At 41.0% G+C, this 15,493-nt stretch overlaps 1 protein-coding gene across 1 annotated transcript in view; it reads left to right on the top strand.

Moving 5' to 3' along the window:
* The first annotated feature begins 259 nt into the window (after positions 1–259).
* The window catches only part of LOC124719643, a 163,856-nt gene continuing 148,622 nt past the window's right edge, over positions 260–15,493 (top strand). The window contains exon 1 of the mRNA XM_047244857.1: positions 260–325. The gene's annotated coding sequence lies outside the window, so the exon portion shown is untranslated. The remainder of the gene's footprint in view (positions 326–15,493) is intronic.

The raw sequence follows: 15,493 nt of genomic DNA, 5'->3' as shown, positions 1-15,493 counted from the left end.
TAGGAGCAGGAAATGGGCAGTGAATTGCGGAAGGGACGACCTTTTGCAGAAAGATGTCCTTTACCTGTACCATAACGTCAAGTTCTGTTCGCAGCATTTCGAGGCAAACCAGTTTATGAATGAATTAAAAAAGAAGCTGGTGTGGAATGCAGTACCTACATTATTTGACGTTCCAAAAAAGTCGCAGCAAGTGCCGCTGGAGAGAAAGCTGCCACAGACACACCGTAAAACAACGCCGAGAGCAAAAAAACTGTTTTTTGCCACAAAAGTAACCCCTCGCTCCAAAACATCAAAATCCTCAATACAGTCTCGTTTTGAATATGAGGTAAGTATTTGTGTCTTGAAAAAGCGAGTGAAGTGTTAGAATGTGAAAAACGTTAGATTCTGTGTAAAATTATTACGGAGCAAGGGCAGTAACGCAACAAATGGAGTACTAGGACGACCGGGTCCAGAAAGACAGGCATATTTTTTGGATCGCGGTATCGCGCCTTAGCGTGTAGTTTGTTTAGTACGTAGTTGTCAGATAAGTATGACCACACCTTCAGACGTTGGATATTTGTTAATCCATACTTGTTCAATAACCTGACAAATGTGCAGCGTTACTTCGTCGGTTTGGTTGGAAAGAGTTGGCTACTCTGTCCGAGATAGTGTTCCAATCATTGTGAGTTGTTCAGAGTGGTTTGTTTTGTATACAAACAGTAGGGCCGAGTTGTCAGTTCTAAGTATTCGTTATTGCAAAGAAGACTGCGAATCCACTCATGAGAAAAGTAAGTGCAACTTTGCGTAACTTTGTACTTTTAATTTTCCACGTCGTTTACTTTTTTACGTATACATTATAGTAGTTTGTTTCACAACGACTTTAAATTTGTAAATTAGCATGCCAGTTGAATCGGAAGGTTAGTTAATTAGCCTTCCCCAAGTTAACTCGCTAAATGCGGGATATCACTACCCAGACCAAGGAGAGGACATAACGATTTCGCACGTGGAAAAATTAAGCAAATACTCGAAATGACCAAATTCAGTTGATAAGAGCTATTGTGTTTGTCAGCAAATAGTTTTGCAAACTTCCATATTCCAGACATATACGAAGGGAAAGATTTCTTGTCGATATGGAAAGCTGAAAATATCCTCTTGTGTTTGACTTACAAAAAAAAAAAAAAAAAAAAAATTCCAGACTTTATTGATTTTTGTGTGTGTGTGTGTGTTTTTTTTTTTTAAAAAAAATCAGAAAAATAGTAAGACACCACGCACCGACGTTGTAAGTCTATCGTTGCAGTAAAAGGCCGAAAAGAAATGTGGAAATGATTAATTTGGATTTGAGTGTTCAGCAGCTGGTATTGATGCTGCTTTTTGGCTGTGTTTTTCTTGTGTTGGTGGACTAATTAATAAATTGACGGTAGTTAATGAACAAAATTAAGCTACAGCAAGATAATTATTTTATAATATTTGTAATACATTCAAAGCTAGTAACAACAGCAGAAAATCTTCAGAAGAGTGGGAAATTAAATTCGAGTAGAACATGTGTTTTTAAGAATGAGTTGGATTTTGGTTCAATGTAGCCTACGTCAAAAGTAACACAAGTCCATAGTAATTGATGATGCTCTTTGCTTCTTGCCAAGAAGGTAAAATGTTGAGATGAAAAGATGGATATGAGCTCTTTTCTCCAAATGAATCATGTTCAGTACTCAGGCATACAATTTTTTGCCAAAATATTTTTGCCTTCCATCAGTAGTTGTGTTAGACATGTGTTCAAAGAATGTGGTATCCATGACAATATATAGCAGTTTCGAAAACATACAGCAGTGCATGTGTGTGTATCAGAAGGCCCATAAACAGCAAACTAAACATGTGATGTCTGTTCCAACCATATTAATTTACTGAGTGTGAGGGCATAGGATGTTTAGTTGTTCACAGCTCCACCCACCAAAACCAAACACATTTCCTTGTGGAGCGAAAACTGTGTGCTTTCCTCACAGTTCCAGGCTTCTGGCACTACATGCATGCTTACTGGTTCACTGCACAGAAGGACAATCATTTCGTAAATGGCTACAGTACACACAGGTTCTGTATTGTTGGCTCTCCAAAGTAGGCAGGGGCCACAGACAAAACACTGATGGCCTGAAATGGAATGAGTTTTATGGTCAAGAACTAGGAAGCCCTTGTGCAGGACGTTGTTCACTAACTACAGAGCATTTGGTGCCATTAGCATGTTGGTGTTTACGGCATAATTTTTATATTATATGGCTGTTAATATGCTTAACTGCTAGGCCTATGGCTTGCTTCCTCACAGTGTGGGTGGCCCAACTAAACAAACTGATACTATGTCATAGCTTTGCCCCATAATGTAAGGGCGACATGGCTTGTGACATCATGTGTGTGGAAACAGTATGGGAACAGATCACTGACATTTATTGTATTTTTTGGGATGTTGGTTGTAGTGCACCCCGAAGGCCAGCCTAGTTTGGAATATGACAGTTTGCTTGTGAGTAGCTGAAACTAGCAGATGTGAATACCAATTTTTGAGTGTGGTAACATATTGACTTATAGCATAGTCCAAGCTTGAGATAACGTCAAAAGATAATAGTTTTATTGTCAGTTGGTGAAATGTATCGTATGCTTCACTTAATCTGCTTGCACTGTCTCTTTTGATCTCTACCAAGTACACCGTGCAGTGAGTGTTGCAGATTTGAATGTTGGCTCTGAAATCTGCCCATTATAAACAAACCGTCAGAAATATTTCAAAATGAAATACACTGTGGTAATTTTTAATGTAGCAATCAACATGAACCTATACTTTGACAGTTTGGGGAGGTGGGCGAGTGTTAAAAGCCCACCTTCCTCGCCCAGCACTAATGACCTACACTTGTGTTTTGTGCTTCTACAAGAGCAGACCGTCAACATCATAATAGTGACCACCGGTCTTCACTGGGGTTGTTTCAGCTGTACTCAAACTTGGTGATGAACTAGTTGCGTTGCTTTAGTCTGCAGATCATATTTTGTGCTGCTGTGAGGTACATCATGTTGCAAGTTTTAATTAGAATGAACAAAATTACTTTGACCTACAAATTTCCTATTGGTACAGGAAAATTAGATTTTTAAGTGCTGATAAACAATAGTAACCATACACTGTAGATACAGCAAAAAACAGAGAAAACAATTTTTAAGTAATGATAATTGCTGATAACTAGTATGAATAACACACAATCTTGCAGACAGTAGACACAGCTCTAACTGAAAGACTTTTTAAAAAAAATCACGTACACAGCATTGTAAAATGTTTATCCCACTTAGTTGATAGCGGAACAAACACTGGTAGCAGTTACTTCTGTAAAATATCCAGGATTATGCGCACGGAACAATTTGAACTGGAATGATCATATAAAATTAATTGTTGGTAAGGCGGGTGCCAGGTTGAGATTCATTGGGAGAGTCCTTAGAAAATGTAGTCCATCAACAAAGGAGGTGGCTTACAAAACGATCGTTCGACCTATACTTGAGTATTGCTCATCAGTGTGGCATCCGTACCAGATCGGGTTGACAGAGGAGATAGAGAAGATCCAAAGAAGAGCGGCGCGTTTCGTCACTGGGTTATTTGGTAACCGTGATAGCGTTACGGAGATGTTTAGCAAACTCAAGTGGCAGACTCTGCAAGAGAGGCGCTCCGCATCGCGGTGTAGCTTGCTGTCCAGGTTTTGAGAGAGTGCGTTTCTGCATGAGGTATCGATTATATTGCTTCCCCCTACTTATACCTCCCGAGGAGATCAGGAATGTAAAATTAGAGAGATTAGAGTGCGCCACGGAGGCTTTCCGGCAGTCGTTCTTCCCGCGAACCATACACAAGTGGAACAGGAAAGGTAGGTAATGACAGTGCCATGTAAAGTGCCCTCGGCCACACACCATTGGGTGGCTTGCGGAGTATGAATGTAGATTTAGAAGTAGTCTGTTCGTTCCTTTATTCGCAGTGTTCTAATTATCCTTTCCTATTCAGGAATTTGGTTGGCACGTGTAGAAATGATGCTTTCCACTGTTTCCAATTTTAAGTTTATCTTTGTTCTATGCATTTGTCTGCTAGCTTTGATTCACTTTATAGCAACACTCACATATAATATGTTCCTTCGATATTATTTCGTTCTTTCTTTTTTATCTCCTTGGCCCCTTTATGCTAAGTGGCAATCCATTATAAAATAAGCATCCTGCATTTATAACATTTTGGAGCTCGTAAAACAGTTTAGTTCAGCCCCGATCATGTTGTGGGCATCTTTTTAAGCAACTGGGCATTCCGACTACTGCTTCACAGTATGTTTATTCCCTCATTAAGTTTGTTGTAAACAATCCACTGCATTTCAAAACAGTGATGTACATCAGTGGTTTCCGACCCATGGGCCGCAGTCTGCTTCCGGGCCGCAGACAGTGTGGCACTGGGCTGTGAATGCTGGTCGAGAGTTGAAGACGAGATAAAAATTATCATGAGTTTCAGGGGCTTTACTAGTCAGTTGTCAAGGCAGCAAGTGCAGGATGAAGTGCCCCGTCACTGTTCTGTATTGCTCACAACAGACATTCTGTAATATCGAAACCTGTCCTGCTTCTCTCAGATGAACTGTCAATACGTCTCTTTAAATGCAGAAAATTACTAATATCGGGTGCCACCAGGCAGCTGGAAGTCTGCATCTCAATGGACTGCACTACCGGGGCAGTGTATGCCTTAGACTGGCTGCTCTGGTGGATAAACACACAATCGTAATTTGTCCATTCGGTAGTTTCTCAGATATAATTATTCACAAAAATGACTTACTCGAATGTTACTCATTTAATACTCTGAGACAAGAAAAAATGCGGTTAGTGATTTATGTGCCATCCACAGCTAAGGTTGTGAAGGATGTAGCTTTGCTTAGATTCTTACTACTGGAAGGGAATGAAGCTGCCATCATCCTTTTAAGGAACCATCCTGGCATTTGCATGGAGTGACACCAGTATGTGGATGGTCTACTCGAGAATTGGTCCTGGGTCTCTTGAATGCAGGTTGAGGGTGTTAGCTACTACACCACTTTCCTCAGCACCTTTTTGGAGGTATTACGGAATTAGTGTTCACTGAGACAGTTGATGGGCTTTTTCGCTAACTACCTGTGTGAATGAGGCCTTTGAACTTACTCGCTTTGAAAATAACTACAGGAGTACATTGAATGCAGGCAAAAATTAATCAGTTCTAATCCAGATATTGATTCTGTTGCGTTGTGACAAACAATGTGAAAAATCTCATTCAGCTATTTTTAAAATTGACCATTCAATTTTGAATTTTCATCTAGTTGTGACAGCTTAGTGAACATAATATTTTCTTCATAAAAAAAAATACATATTTTTCAACCGTTCATGCATAGTATGTTTTTCTAATTAGACCTACTGGTATGTGAGTGTACCTGTGCGCTCTCTCTCTCTCTCTCTCTCTCTCTCTCTCTCTCTCTCTCTCTGCAGGGACAGCATCCTGACTGGAAATGAAGGAAAAGAGGAGCTATGAACATGTGTCCAGAAATGCATCATTGCCATGTTTCTTGCGAAAGAAAGTTCCACTGACCACATGCCGTGCATTCCTTCTATGTTGCAGGATGTGAGACTGATGCAGCATATTGTAAGCAGGAGAATGGTCTGGTATTTATGTCGAGAACAAGCCGAGATGGTGTTGGGGTATGGTTAGGTAGATGTAAACGGTCAAAAGGCAGCACTGCTATATCAAAACATGTATGTTCACAGGCACCAACCACATCACACAGCATTTCAGGTCCATTTTGGGCATTTGTGTGATCATGGGTCCTTGATAGGTGAACGTGCAGGGAGATGTGTGGTGTGGTTGGTGCCTTGGGAACATACTTGTTTTGGGGTAGCCATGCTGCCTCTCGACCATTTCCATCTGCTTGGCCGTATACAAAAGCTATGTCAGCTTCTTCGTGACATAAATACTGGGCCATTACGGCGCTTACCACATGCTTTGCCAATCTCACACAGTGTGTAACACACAAGAAACACAAGACATGTGGTCAGAGGAACTTTCATTCATCAGCGCCATCTATCATGGCGATGATGAATTTGTGGACACAAGTTCATATGACCTTTTTACCTCCATATCCAGTCAGGGATACATCCCTGCAGTTTGTTGGTTTTATATTCGCACAAATAATCAAAAATTTTCAAAATATCACCCTTTTGCATCGATACACTTCTGAAGGCAGTTCCATGCCTGGAACACATTCCGGAATGCCTCTTCCGGAATGTCCTTTAGAGCTGATGTAACATGTGCCTGGATGCTTTCAATCGTATCCCAATGTTTTCCTTTCATGACTCCTTTTAACCGAGGAAACAAAAAAAAGTCAGCAGGAGCCAGGTCAGGACTGTAGGGAGGCTGGGGAACCAATGTGTTCCTGGTCCTGGCCAGGAAGTCGTTGACAATGAAGGCGCTGTGACTCGGCGCGTAGTTGTGGTGAACTTTCCACGTGTCCTTGATGTTGCTTCGGCAGCGTGAGAGCCTCCTTTTCAGTCTTTTGAGCACTTCCAAGTAGAAAGCCTAGTTCACTGTAGTCCTGGTAGGTACGAATTCGTGGTGGACAAACCCTCCGATGTCAAAGAAGACAATGAACATAGTTTTGATCCTGGACTTGCTCATGCGTGCCTTCTTGGGATGGGGCGATGATGGGGTGTGGCACTCTGAACTCTGCCTTTTCGTCTCAGGGTCATACTCAGAAATCCACAACTCAACACCAGTGATAACTGAGTTTAAAAAATGAGGATCGTTTCCAACATTTCTTGGCTCCGAAGCACTCACATGTGCTTGTGTTCGTCGGTCAACACTTTTGGGACGAGTTTGGCACACACCTTTCTCATGTTCATATCTTCGGTCACAATGCAGAAAACAGTTGTTTTTGACATGTCTATCAATTGAAGGCTCAGCCGTCTGTCAGAGTTCAAACAATTGCGCTCACACATCACATTTTCGTCGACTCGTGCGGTTGATGGCCGTCCACAGCGATGTACGTCGGTGATCTCCTCTCGGCCCTCCATGACGACTTGTGCCATTGGAAAACTTGTGATTTGGACAAGCAATCAGTCCCAAAGGCATGCTAAAGTAATGGAAACGTTTCTGTGGCGAACTTCCCAATTTTAACGCAAAATTTGATAGCGTACCGTTGCTCTACAGAATGATCCATTGTGCCGTGTTACATAAACTCAAAATGGGGTTGACGGAAACGCACATCCTGACTCTCCAGCAGCTCACAGCCGAATGAGACAAAGAGCATTAACACCCCCCTCCACTGAGCCCAGCCGGTTACAACACGCTGTGGTGTACCGTTGTATCGGAAAAAAATTGGTCCTATTACTTATGGAAGGCACTCTGTATATTTTTTATTTGTATATTTAATTAATGAGCCTCTAGGGATTTTTATTTTTTTTTTATTATTTTTTTACAAAATAGGTGGTCTGCACACTTAAAAAGGTTGAGGTCTACTGATGTACGTAATTACACCATGAGAAAACATGACATTAATTACTCCACATTAAGATTGTCTTTGACACAGAAAGGGGTGCACAATGCTGTAACTAAAATTTTTGACCTCTTACCTGGAGATATAAAATGTCTGACAGACAACAAAGTAAAATTTGAAGTCAAACTGAAGAAATTCTGTTTGACAACTTCTATTCTGTAGAAGAATTCCTATTGCTGTAATGTGTAAAAAGTGATGAGTAGGAATTATTAACTCACTCACATTACCTGTAGTACCATCGAAGTCATTCCATGATGTCTTAACGGATGTCCTATCATCCCATCCCTTCTCCTTGCCATTTTTTTCCACATATTACTTTCCGATTCAGCGCAGAACCATCTCATTCCTTGCCTCACCAGTCCACCTAATTTTCAACGTTCATGTGCAGCACCAAATCTCAAATGCTTAGATTCTCCTCCATTTCGGTTTTCCCACAGTGCATGTTTCACTGCCAGACAATTCTATACGCCAGGTGTACATTCTCAGGAATTTGTTCCTCAAATTAAGGCCTATGTTTGATACTAGTAGACTTCTCTTGGCCAGGAATGCCCTTTCTGCCAGTGCTAGTCTGCTTTTGATGCCCTCCTTGCTTCATCTGTCACTGGTTATTTTACTGCCTAGGTGGCAGAATTTATTAATTTCATCTACATCGTGACTATCAATCATAACGTTAAGTTTCTCACTGTTCTCATTTCTGCTACTTTTCATTACTTTCGTCTTTCTTCAGTTTACTCTCAATCCGTTGTTGTTGTTGTTGTTGTTGTGGTCTTCAGTCCTGAGACTGGTTTGATGCAGCTCTCCATGCTAATCTATCCTGTGCAAGCTCCTTCATCTCCCAGTACTTACTGCAACCTACATCCTTCTGAATCTGCTTAGTGTATTCATCTCTCAGTCTACCTCTACGATTTTTACCCTCCACGCTGCCCTCCAATGCTAAATTTGTGATCCCTTGATGCCTCGGAACATGTCCTACCAACCGATCCCTTCTTCTTGTCAAGTTGTGCCACAAACTCCTCTTCTCCCCAATCCTATTCAATACCTCCTCATTAGTTACATGGTCTACCCAATTAATCTTCAGCATTCTTCTGTAACACCACATTTCGAAGGCTTCTATTCTCTTCTTGTCCAAACTATTTATCGTCCATGTTTCACTTCCATACATGGCTACACTCCTTACAAATACTTTCAGAAACGACTTCCTGACACTTAAATCTATACTCGATGTTAACAAATTTCTCTTCTTCAGAAATGCTTTCCTTGCCATTGCCAGTCTATTTTATATCCTCTCTACTTCAACCATCATCAGTTATTTTGCTCCCCAAATAGCAAATACTTTAAGTGCCTCATTTCCTAATCTAATTCCCTCAGCATCACCAGACTTAATTTGACTACATTCCATTATCCTCGTTTTGCTTTTGTTGATGTTCATCTTATATCCTCCTTTCAAGACACTGCCCATTCCGTTCAACTGCTCTTCCAAGTCCTTTGCTGTCTCTGTCTGAATTAGAATGTGATCGGCAAACCTCAAAATTTTTTATTTCTTCTCCATGGACTTTAATACCTACTCTGAACTTTTCTTTTGTTTCCTTTACTGCTTGCTCAATATACAGATTGAATAGCATTGAAGAGACGCTACAGCCCTGTCTCACTCCCTTCCCAACCACTGCTTCCCTTTCATGCCCCTCGACTCTTATAACTGCCATCTGGTTTCTGTACAAATTGTGAATAGCCTTTTGCTCCCTGTATTTTACCCCTGCCACCTTCAGAATTTGAAAGAGAGTATTCCAGTCAACATTGTCAAAAGCTTTCTCCAAGTCTACAAATGCTAGAAATGTAGGCTTGCCTTTTCTTAATCTAGCTTCTAAGATAAGTCATAAGGTCAGTATTGCCTCATGTGTTCCAACATTTCTACGGAATCCAAACTGATCTTCCCCGAGGTCGGCTTCTACCAGTTTTTCCATTCTTCTGTAAATAATTCGTGTTAGTATTTTGCAGCAGTGACTTATTAAACTGATAGTTCGGTAATTTTCACATCTGTCAACACCTGCTTTCTTTGGGATTGGATTTATTATATTCTTCTTGAAGTCTGAGGGTATTTCCCCTCTTTGCTTAGAACTCTCAATCCGTATTATGTACGAATTAGACTGTTCACTCCGTTCAGCAGATCAGGTAATTCTTCTCAACTTTCACTCAGAATAGCAATGTCAGCACCAAATGGTATCAATTACAATGTTCCACCATCCGTTTTAATCCCACTCCTGAACCTTTCTTTCCTCTCCATCATTGCTTCTTCGATGTACCGATTGAACAGTAGTGGCTACATCCCTGTCTTACAACCTTCTTCATTGGAGCACTTAGTTCTTGGTTGTCTGTCCTATTATTCCCTCTTGGCTCTTGTACATGTTGTATATTACACGTCTCTCCCTGTAGCTTACTCCTATTTTTCTCAGAATTTCAAATATCTTAAACCATTTTACATTGTCTAACACTTTTTCCAGGTCAACTAATTCTATGAACGTGTCTCGATTTTTCTTTAGTCTTGCTTCCATTATCAGCTGCAACTTCAGAATTGCCTCTCTGGTGCCTTTACCTTTCCTAAAGCCAAAGTGAACGTCATCTAACACAACCTTAATTTTATTTTCCATTCTTCTGTATATTATTCTTGTCAGCAATCTGGATGCGTGAACTGTTAAGCCGATTGTGTGATAATTCTTGCAGTTGTCAGTTCTTGCAGTATTTGGAAGATGTTTTTACAAAAGTCTGACGGTATATCGCCAATCTCGTACACTCTACACACCACTGTGAATAGTCGTTTTGTTGCCACTTCCCCCAGTGGTTTTAGAAATTTTGATGGTATGTTATCTATCCCTTCTGCCTTATTTGATTTTTCCAAAGCGCTTTTAAATTCTGATTCTAATACTGGATCTCCTATCTCTTCTAAAGTGGCTCCTGTTTCTTCTTCCATCACATCAGACAAATCTTCCCTCTCATAGAGGCCTTTTATGTACTTTTTCCATCTGTCCACTCTCTCCTCTGCATTTAACAGTGGAATTCCTGTTGCACTCTCAGTGTTACCACACTTGCTGTTAATTTCACTGAATGTTATTTTGACTTTCCTATATGCCGAGTCAGTTCTTTCGATAACCATTTCTTTTTCTTCACACTTTTCGTGCAGCCATTTTGTCTTAACTTCCTTGCCCTTCCTGTTTATTTCATTCCACAGTGACTTGTATTTCTGTATTCTTGAATTTCCCTGAATATTTTTTTCTTTCATAGATCAACTGAAGTATTGCTTCTGTTATCCATGGTTTCTTCGCAGTTACCGTCTTTGTACCTATGTTTTTCTTTTCAGCTTCTGCGATTGCCCTTTTGAGAGATGCCCATTCCTCTTCAACTGTACTGCCTACTGAGCTATTCCTTATTGCTGTATCTATAATCTTAGAGAACTTCATGCCTGTCACATTATTCCTTACTGTTCTCGTATCCCATTGCTTTTTGTGTGTTGATTCTTCCTGACTAATCGCTTAAACTTCAGCGTAATCCTCATCACCATGACATTGTGATCTGAGCCTATATCTATTCCTGAATACATCTTACAATCTAGTATCAGATTTCACAATCTCTGTGTCACCATGATGTAACCTAACTAAAATCTTATTGTATCATCAGGCCTTTTCCAAGTATACCTCCTCGTCATGTGATTCTTGAACAGAGTATTCATTATTACTCTCTAAAATTTATTACAGAACTCACCTAATCATTCTCTTCTCTCTTTTCTTCTCCCGAGCCCATATTCTCATGTAACCCTTTCTTCTACTCCTTCCCCTACAAATGCATTCCAGTTCCCCACGATTATGAGATTTTCATCTTCCTTGACCACGGTGTATACGGCCCGGGACATCCGGAAAAAACCCGGGAATTTTTTAGAATTCCGGGATTTTTCATTGTTTTTGATTTCAGTTAAAGTTTTGTAGGTTTGACATGTAAGATCTGATACGCTGACAAAGAACTTTAATCCACTACTGCTGAATAATACTGCAGCAATGAAACGTAATCAGAGAATAACACCAAAATAAAAGTTTAGTTGCATAGAAAATAGGTAATTTACACAATGCACAGACCAGAGTGCCGACATCGAAAAGTGTCAAAGGCTTTAGGTCGAAGGTTATGCAGTACGTCCGCAACAACTAACGTGCATTCAATGTGCATGGCGTCACAATTGTTTACATTTCTAACAGATCACCAGAAAATATTACCAATAGTGGCTTGAGATGCGTTACTTTTGTAGAAATGCACTTTGCCGAGTTGAGCGAGTTCGGCCTACCTTCGTAACGTATGCGCCGCGGCCTGTCTTTCTCGTAGGCCTCGTGCTCTGGTTAACTGCCGTCATTCGCTAGCGAGATCACGTGACATGCTGACAAAAGTGTATCGCTCCACGCAATCTCTATTTTAGAGTTTTGGAAGCTACCATGCTGTAATTTGTGTATATACTTTCGCAATACGAAAATAAACTTTGTGCATATTGTCTCGCATCAAACAACTTTCCAAACGCATTGTTTTTCCTGGATTTCGTTTCCTAAAGTAATGGGACGTCCTCCGCCGGTATAAGACCTTTACGATTCAAAGTACTGATAGGTTTTACAGCTCCGAGGGAAAGTATACTGTTACTTAACACGGATGTATTTTCACCCGCTTTATACGTAATTTCATCCGGGAGAAATTGTGTTTTCAACCGTGAAATCCGGGAAACATCCAGGAATTTTTTTTTTTCTTGTCCACGTAGACACCCTGTTGACGTGCTATATTACCCTTTCAGCATTCTCATACGCTTTTTATGTCTCTTCATCTTCAGCTTGCGACATCAGCACTTATACCTGAACTATTGTTGTCGGTGTTTTTGCTGTTGATCCTGATAAGAACCGTATCACTGAACTGTTCACAGTAACACTCCGTGCTCTACCTTCCTATTCGTAACGAATCCTACTCCTGTTACACCATTTTCTGCTGCTGTTGATATTACCCCATACCCACCTGATCAGAAATTGTTGTCTTCATTCCATTCCATTTCACTTCAGTGGCCCCACTATATCTAGATAGAGCCTTTGCATTTCCCCTTTTCAGATTTTCTAGCTTCCCTACCACGTTCAAGCTTCTGACATTCCACACTCCAACTCCTAGAACATTATCTTTTCATCGGTCATTCAATCTTTTTCTCTTTGTCACCTCCCCCTTGGCAGTCCCCTCCTGGAGATCCGAATGTGGGGATTATTCTGGAATCTTTTGCCAGTGGAGAGATTGTCGTGACACTTTTCAGTTACAGGCCACATGTCCTGTGGATACACTTTGTGTTTTTAATGCAGTGATTTCCATTGCCTTCTGCATCCTCATGCCATTGATCATTGCTGATTCTTCCACCTGTAGGGGCAGCTTCCCATCTCAAGGACAAGAGACTTCCCCGAATCTCTGTCCGCTCCTCCACTGCCAGATAGTTGGTTGTTCAAAGCAAAAGACAAACAACCATCCATTACGGAATGTGGACTCTTGAATATCATATGCTGGGAGTGCCAGGCCTTTCTACATTGGACAGACTGGGAGGTCAATCTGCACCGGGCTTAAAGAACATCATAGAAGCCGAAGATTGAAGGAGCCCGATTCAGCCTTTTTTGAACATTGCCTTAACAAAAACCACAACTACATAATAGATGTCGAAGTCCTACACAGAGAAAAAAAGGGGACAAAACTGAGCCAGTTAAAAATTCTAGAAATAAAAAAAAATAGTGTGTGCCCTCCATCTATTATTAAGTGAGCAAACCCTATTTAATTATTTACCTATGTCAGATGATATTGCATCTCCTAGATAGGAGTAAAAGTTTGGGCCACAATTTATGAGTAGGTACACTACTGGCCATTAAAATTGCTACACCACGAAGATGACGTGCTATAGGCGCGAAATTTAACAGACAGGAAGACGGTGCTGTGTTATGCAAATGATTAGCTTTTCAGAGCATTCACGCGAGAATGACGCTGGTGGCGACACCTACAATGTGCTGACATGAGGAAAGTTTCCAATCAATTTCTCGTACACAAACAGCAGTTGACCGGCGTTGCCTGGTGAAACGTTGTTGTGATGCCTCGTGTGAGGAGGAGAAATGCGTACCATCACGTTCCCGACTTTGATAAAGGTCAGATTGTAGCCTATCGCGATTGCGGTTTATCGTATCGCGACATTGCTACTCGCGTCGGTCGAGATCCAATGACTGTTAGCAGAATATGGAATCGGTTGGTCCAGGAGGGTAATACGGAACGCCGTGCAGAATCCCGACGGCCTCGTATCACTAGCAGTCGAGATGACATGCATCTTATCTGCACGGCTGTAACAGATCGTGCAGCCACGTCTCAATCCCTGATTCGACAGATGGGGACATTTGCAAGACGACAACCATATGCACGAACAGTTCGATGTTTGCAGGAGCACGGACTATCAGCTCGGAGACCGTGGGTGCGGTTACCCTTGACGCTGCATCACAGACAGGAGTCCCTGCGATGGTGTACTCGACGACGAACCTGGGTGCACGAAGGGCAAAACGTCATTTTTTCGGATGAATACAGGTTCTGTTTACAGCCTTGGATGATCGCATCCGTGTTTGCTGACATTGCGGTGAACGCACATGGGAAGCGTGTATTCCTCAGCGCCATACTGGCGTATCACCCGGCTTGATGGTATGGGGTGCCATTGGTTACACGTCTCGGTCACCTTTTGTTCGTATTGACGGCACTTTGAACAGTGGACGTTACATTTCAGATGTGTTACGACCCATGGCTCTAACCTTCATTCGATCCCTGAGAAACCTTACATTTCAGCAGGATAATCCACGGTCGCATGTTGCAGGTCCTTTCTGGGTACAGAAAATGTTCGACTGCTGTCTTGGTCAGCTCATTCTCCAGATCTCTCACCAATTGAAAACATCTGGTGAATGAATGGTGGCCGAGCAACTGGCTCATCACAATACTGAACTGTGGTATCATGTTGAAGCTACATGGGCAGCTGTACCTGTACACACCATCAGAGCTCTGTTTGACTCAGTGCCCAGTCGTATCAAGACCATTATTACGGCCACAGGTGGTTGTTTTGGGTACTGATTTTTCAGGATCTATGCTCCCAAATTGCATGAAAATGTAATCACATGTCAGTTCTAGTGTAATATATTTGTCCAATGAATACCCGTTTATCATCTGAATTTCTTCTTGGTGTAGCAATTTTAACACTTTGGGTCCTGAGCCATTGCGAGCGGGTGTCTACCATAAAGACTGGCTGATTTTAAAGTATTTTAAACTACTACAACTCGTGTAAAGTTTCAGTTATAGCAGTAAAATTACTCTTATTGAAAAACCTAGACTTTCTTGTTTAAAATCACATATAATACTTTTCTCGTGAATTAATACATACTTTTGACAAACGTTATTACTATAACATTGTTTTTGAAAAAAAGGAAAAATTAGTCAAAGGTATAGTCACAGTATTTTCTAGAAGGAAATTTTTTTTATTTTCCACAAAAATTGTAATTATGATGGATACAGTATGTCTTATGAAGAGTAACCTCCTGTAACTATTTTAGGATGCAATTTTGCTCTTTGTGTGGTAAATTTTTAAATTTTGAAGCACGGCATTTTGCACAATGCTACTTTACGTACACTACACTGGTAGCTTGTGTCTTTTCGCCACACTTTTCCAGTCAGTTTTTTTCCTCTCAGAGAAACACACTACACACTGTTTTTGTTTCTGTTTCTTACCTACTTCTGTCTCAATCTTTTCCAGGAAATGATTTCCAGTTGATAGTCCAGATGGACCAGGTCGGGGTCCAAGATCTTTGCTTTGTGCAAGATCTGCACAGATAACTGTCATGAAGTGAGATGTTGTGAGGCGTTTTCCAGTAACCTTATTGTATAATATGCAGGAATTTACA

This window comes from Schistocerca piceifrons, chromosome 11 (assembly GCF_021461385.2).
Source record: "Schistocerca piceifrons isolate TAMUIC-IGC-003096 chromosome 11, iqSchPice1.1, whole genome shotgun sequence".
Taxonomy (NCBI): Eukaryota; Metazoa; Arthropoda; class Insecta; order Orthoptera; family Acrididae; genus Schistocerca; species Schistocerca piceifrons.
This window is presented reverse-complemented; position numbering and strand designations above follow the sequence as displayed.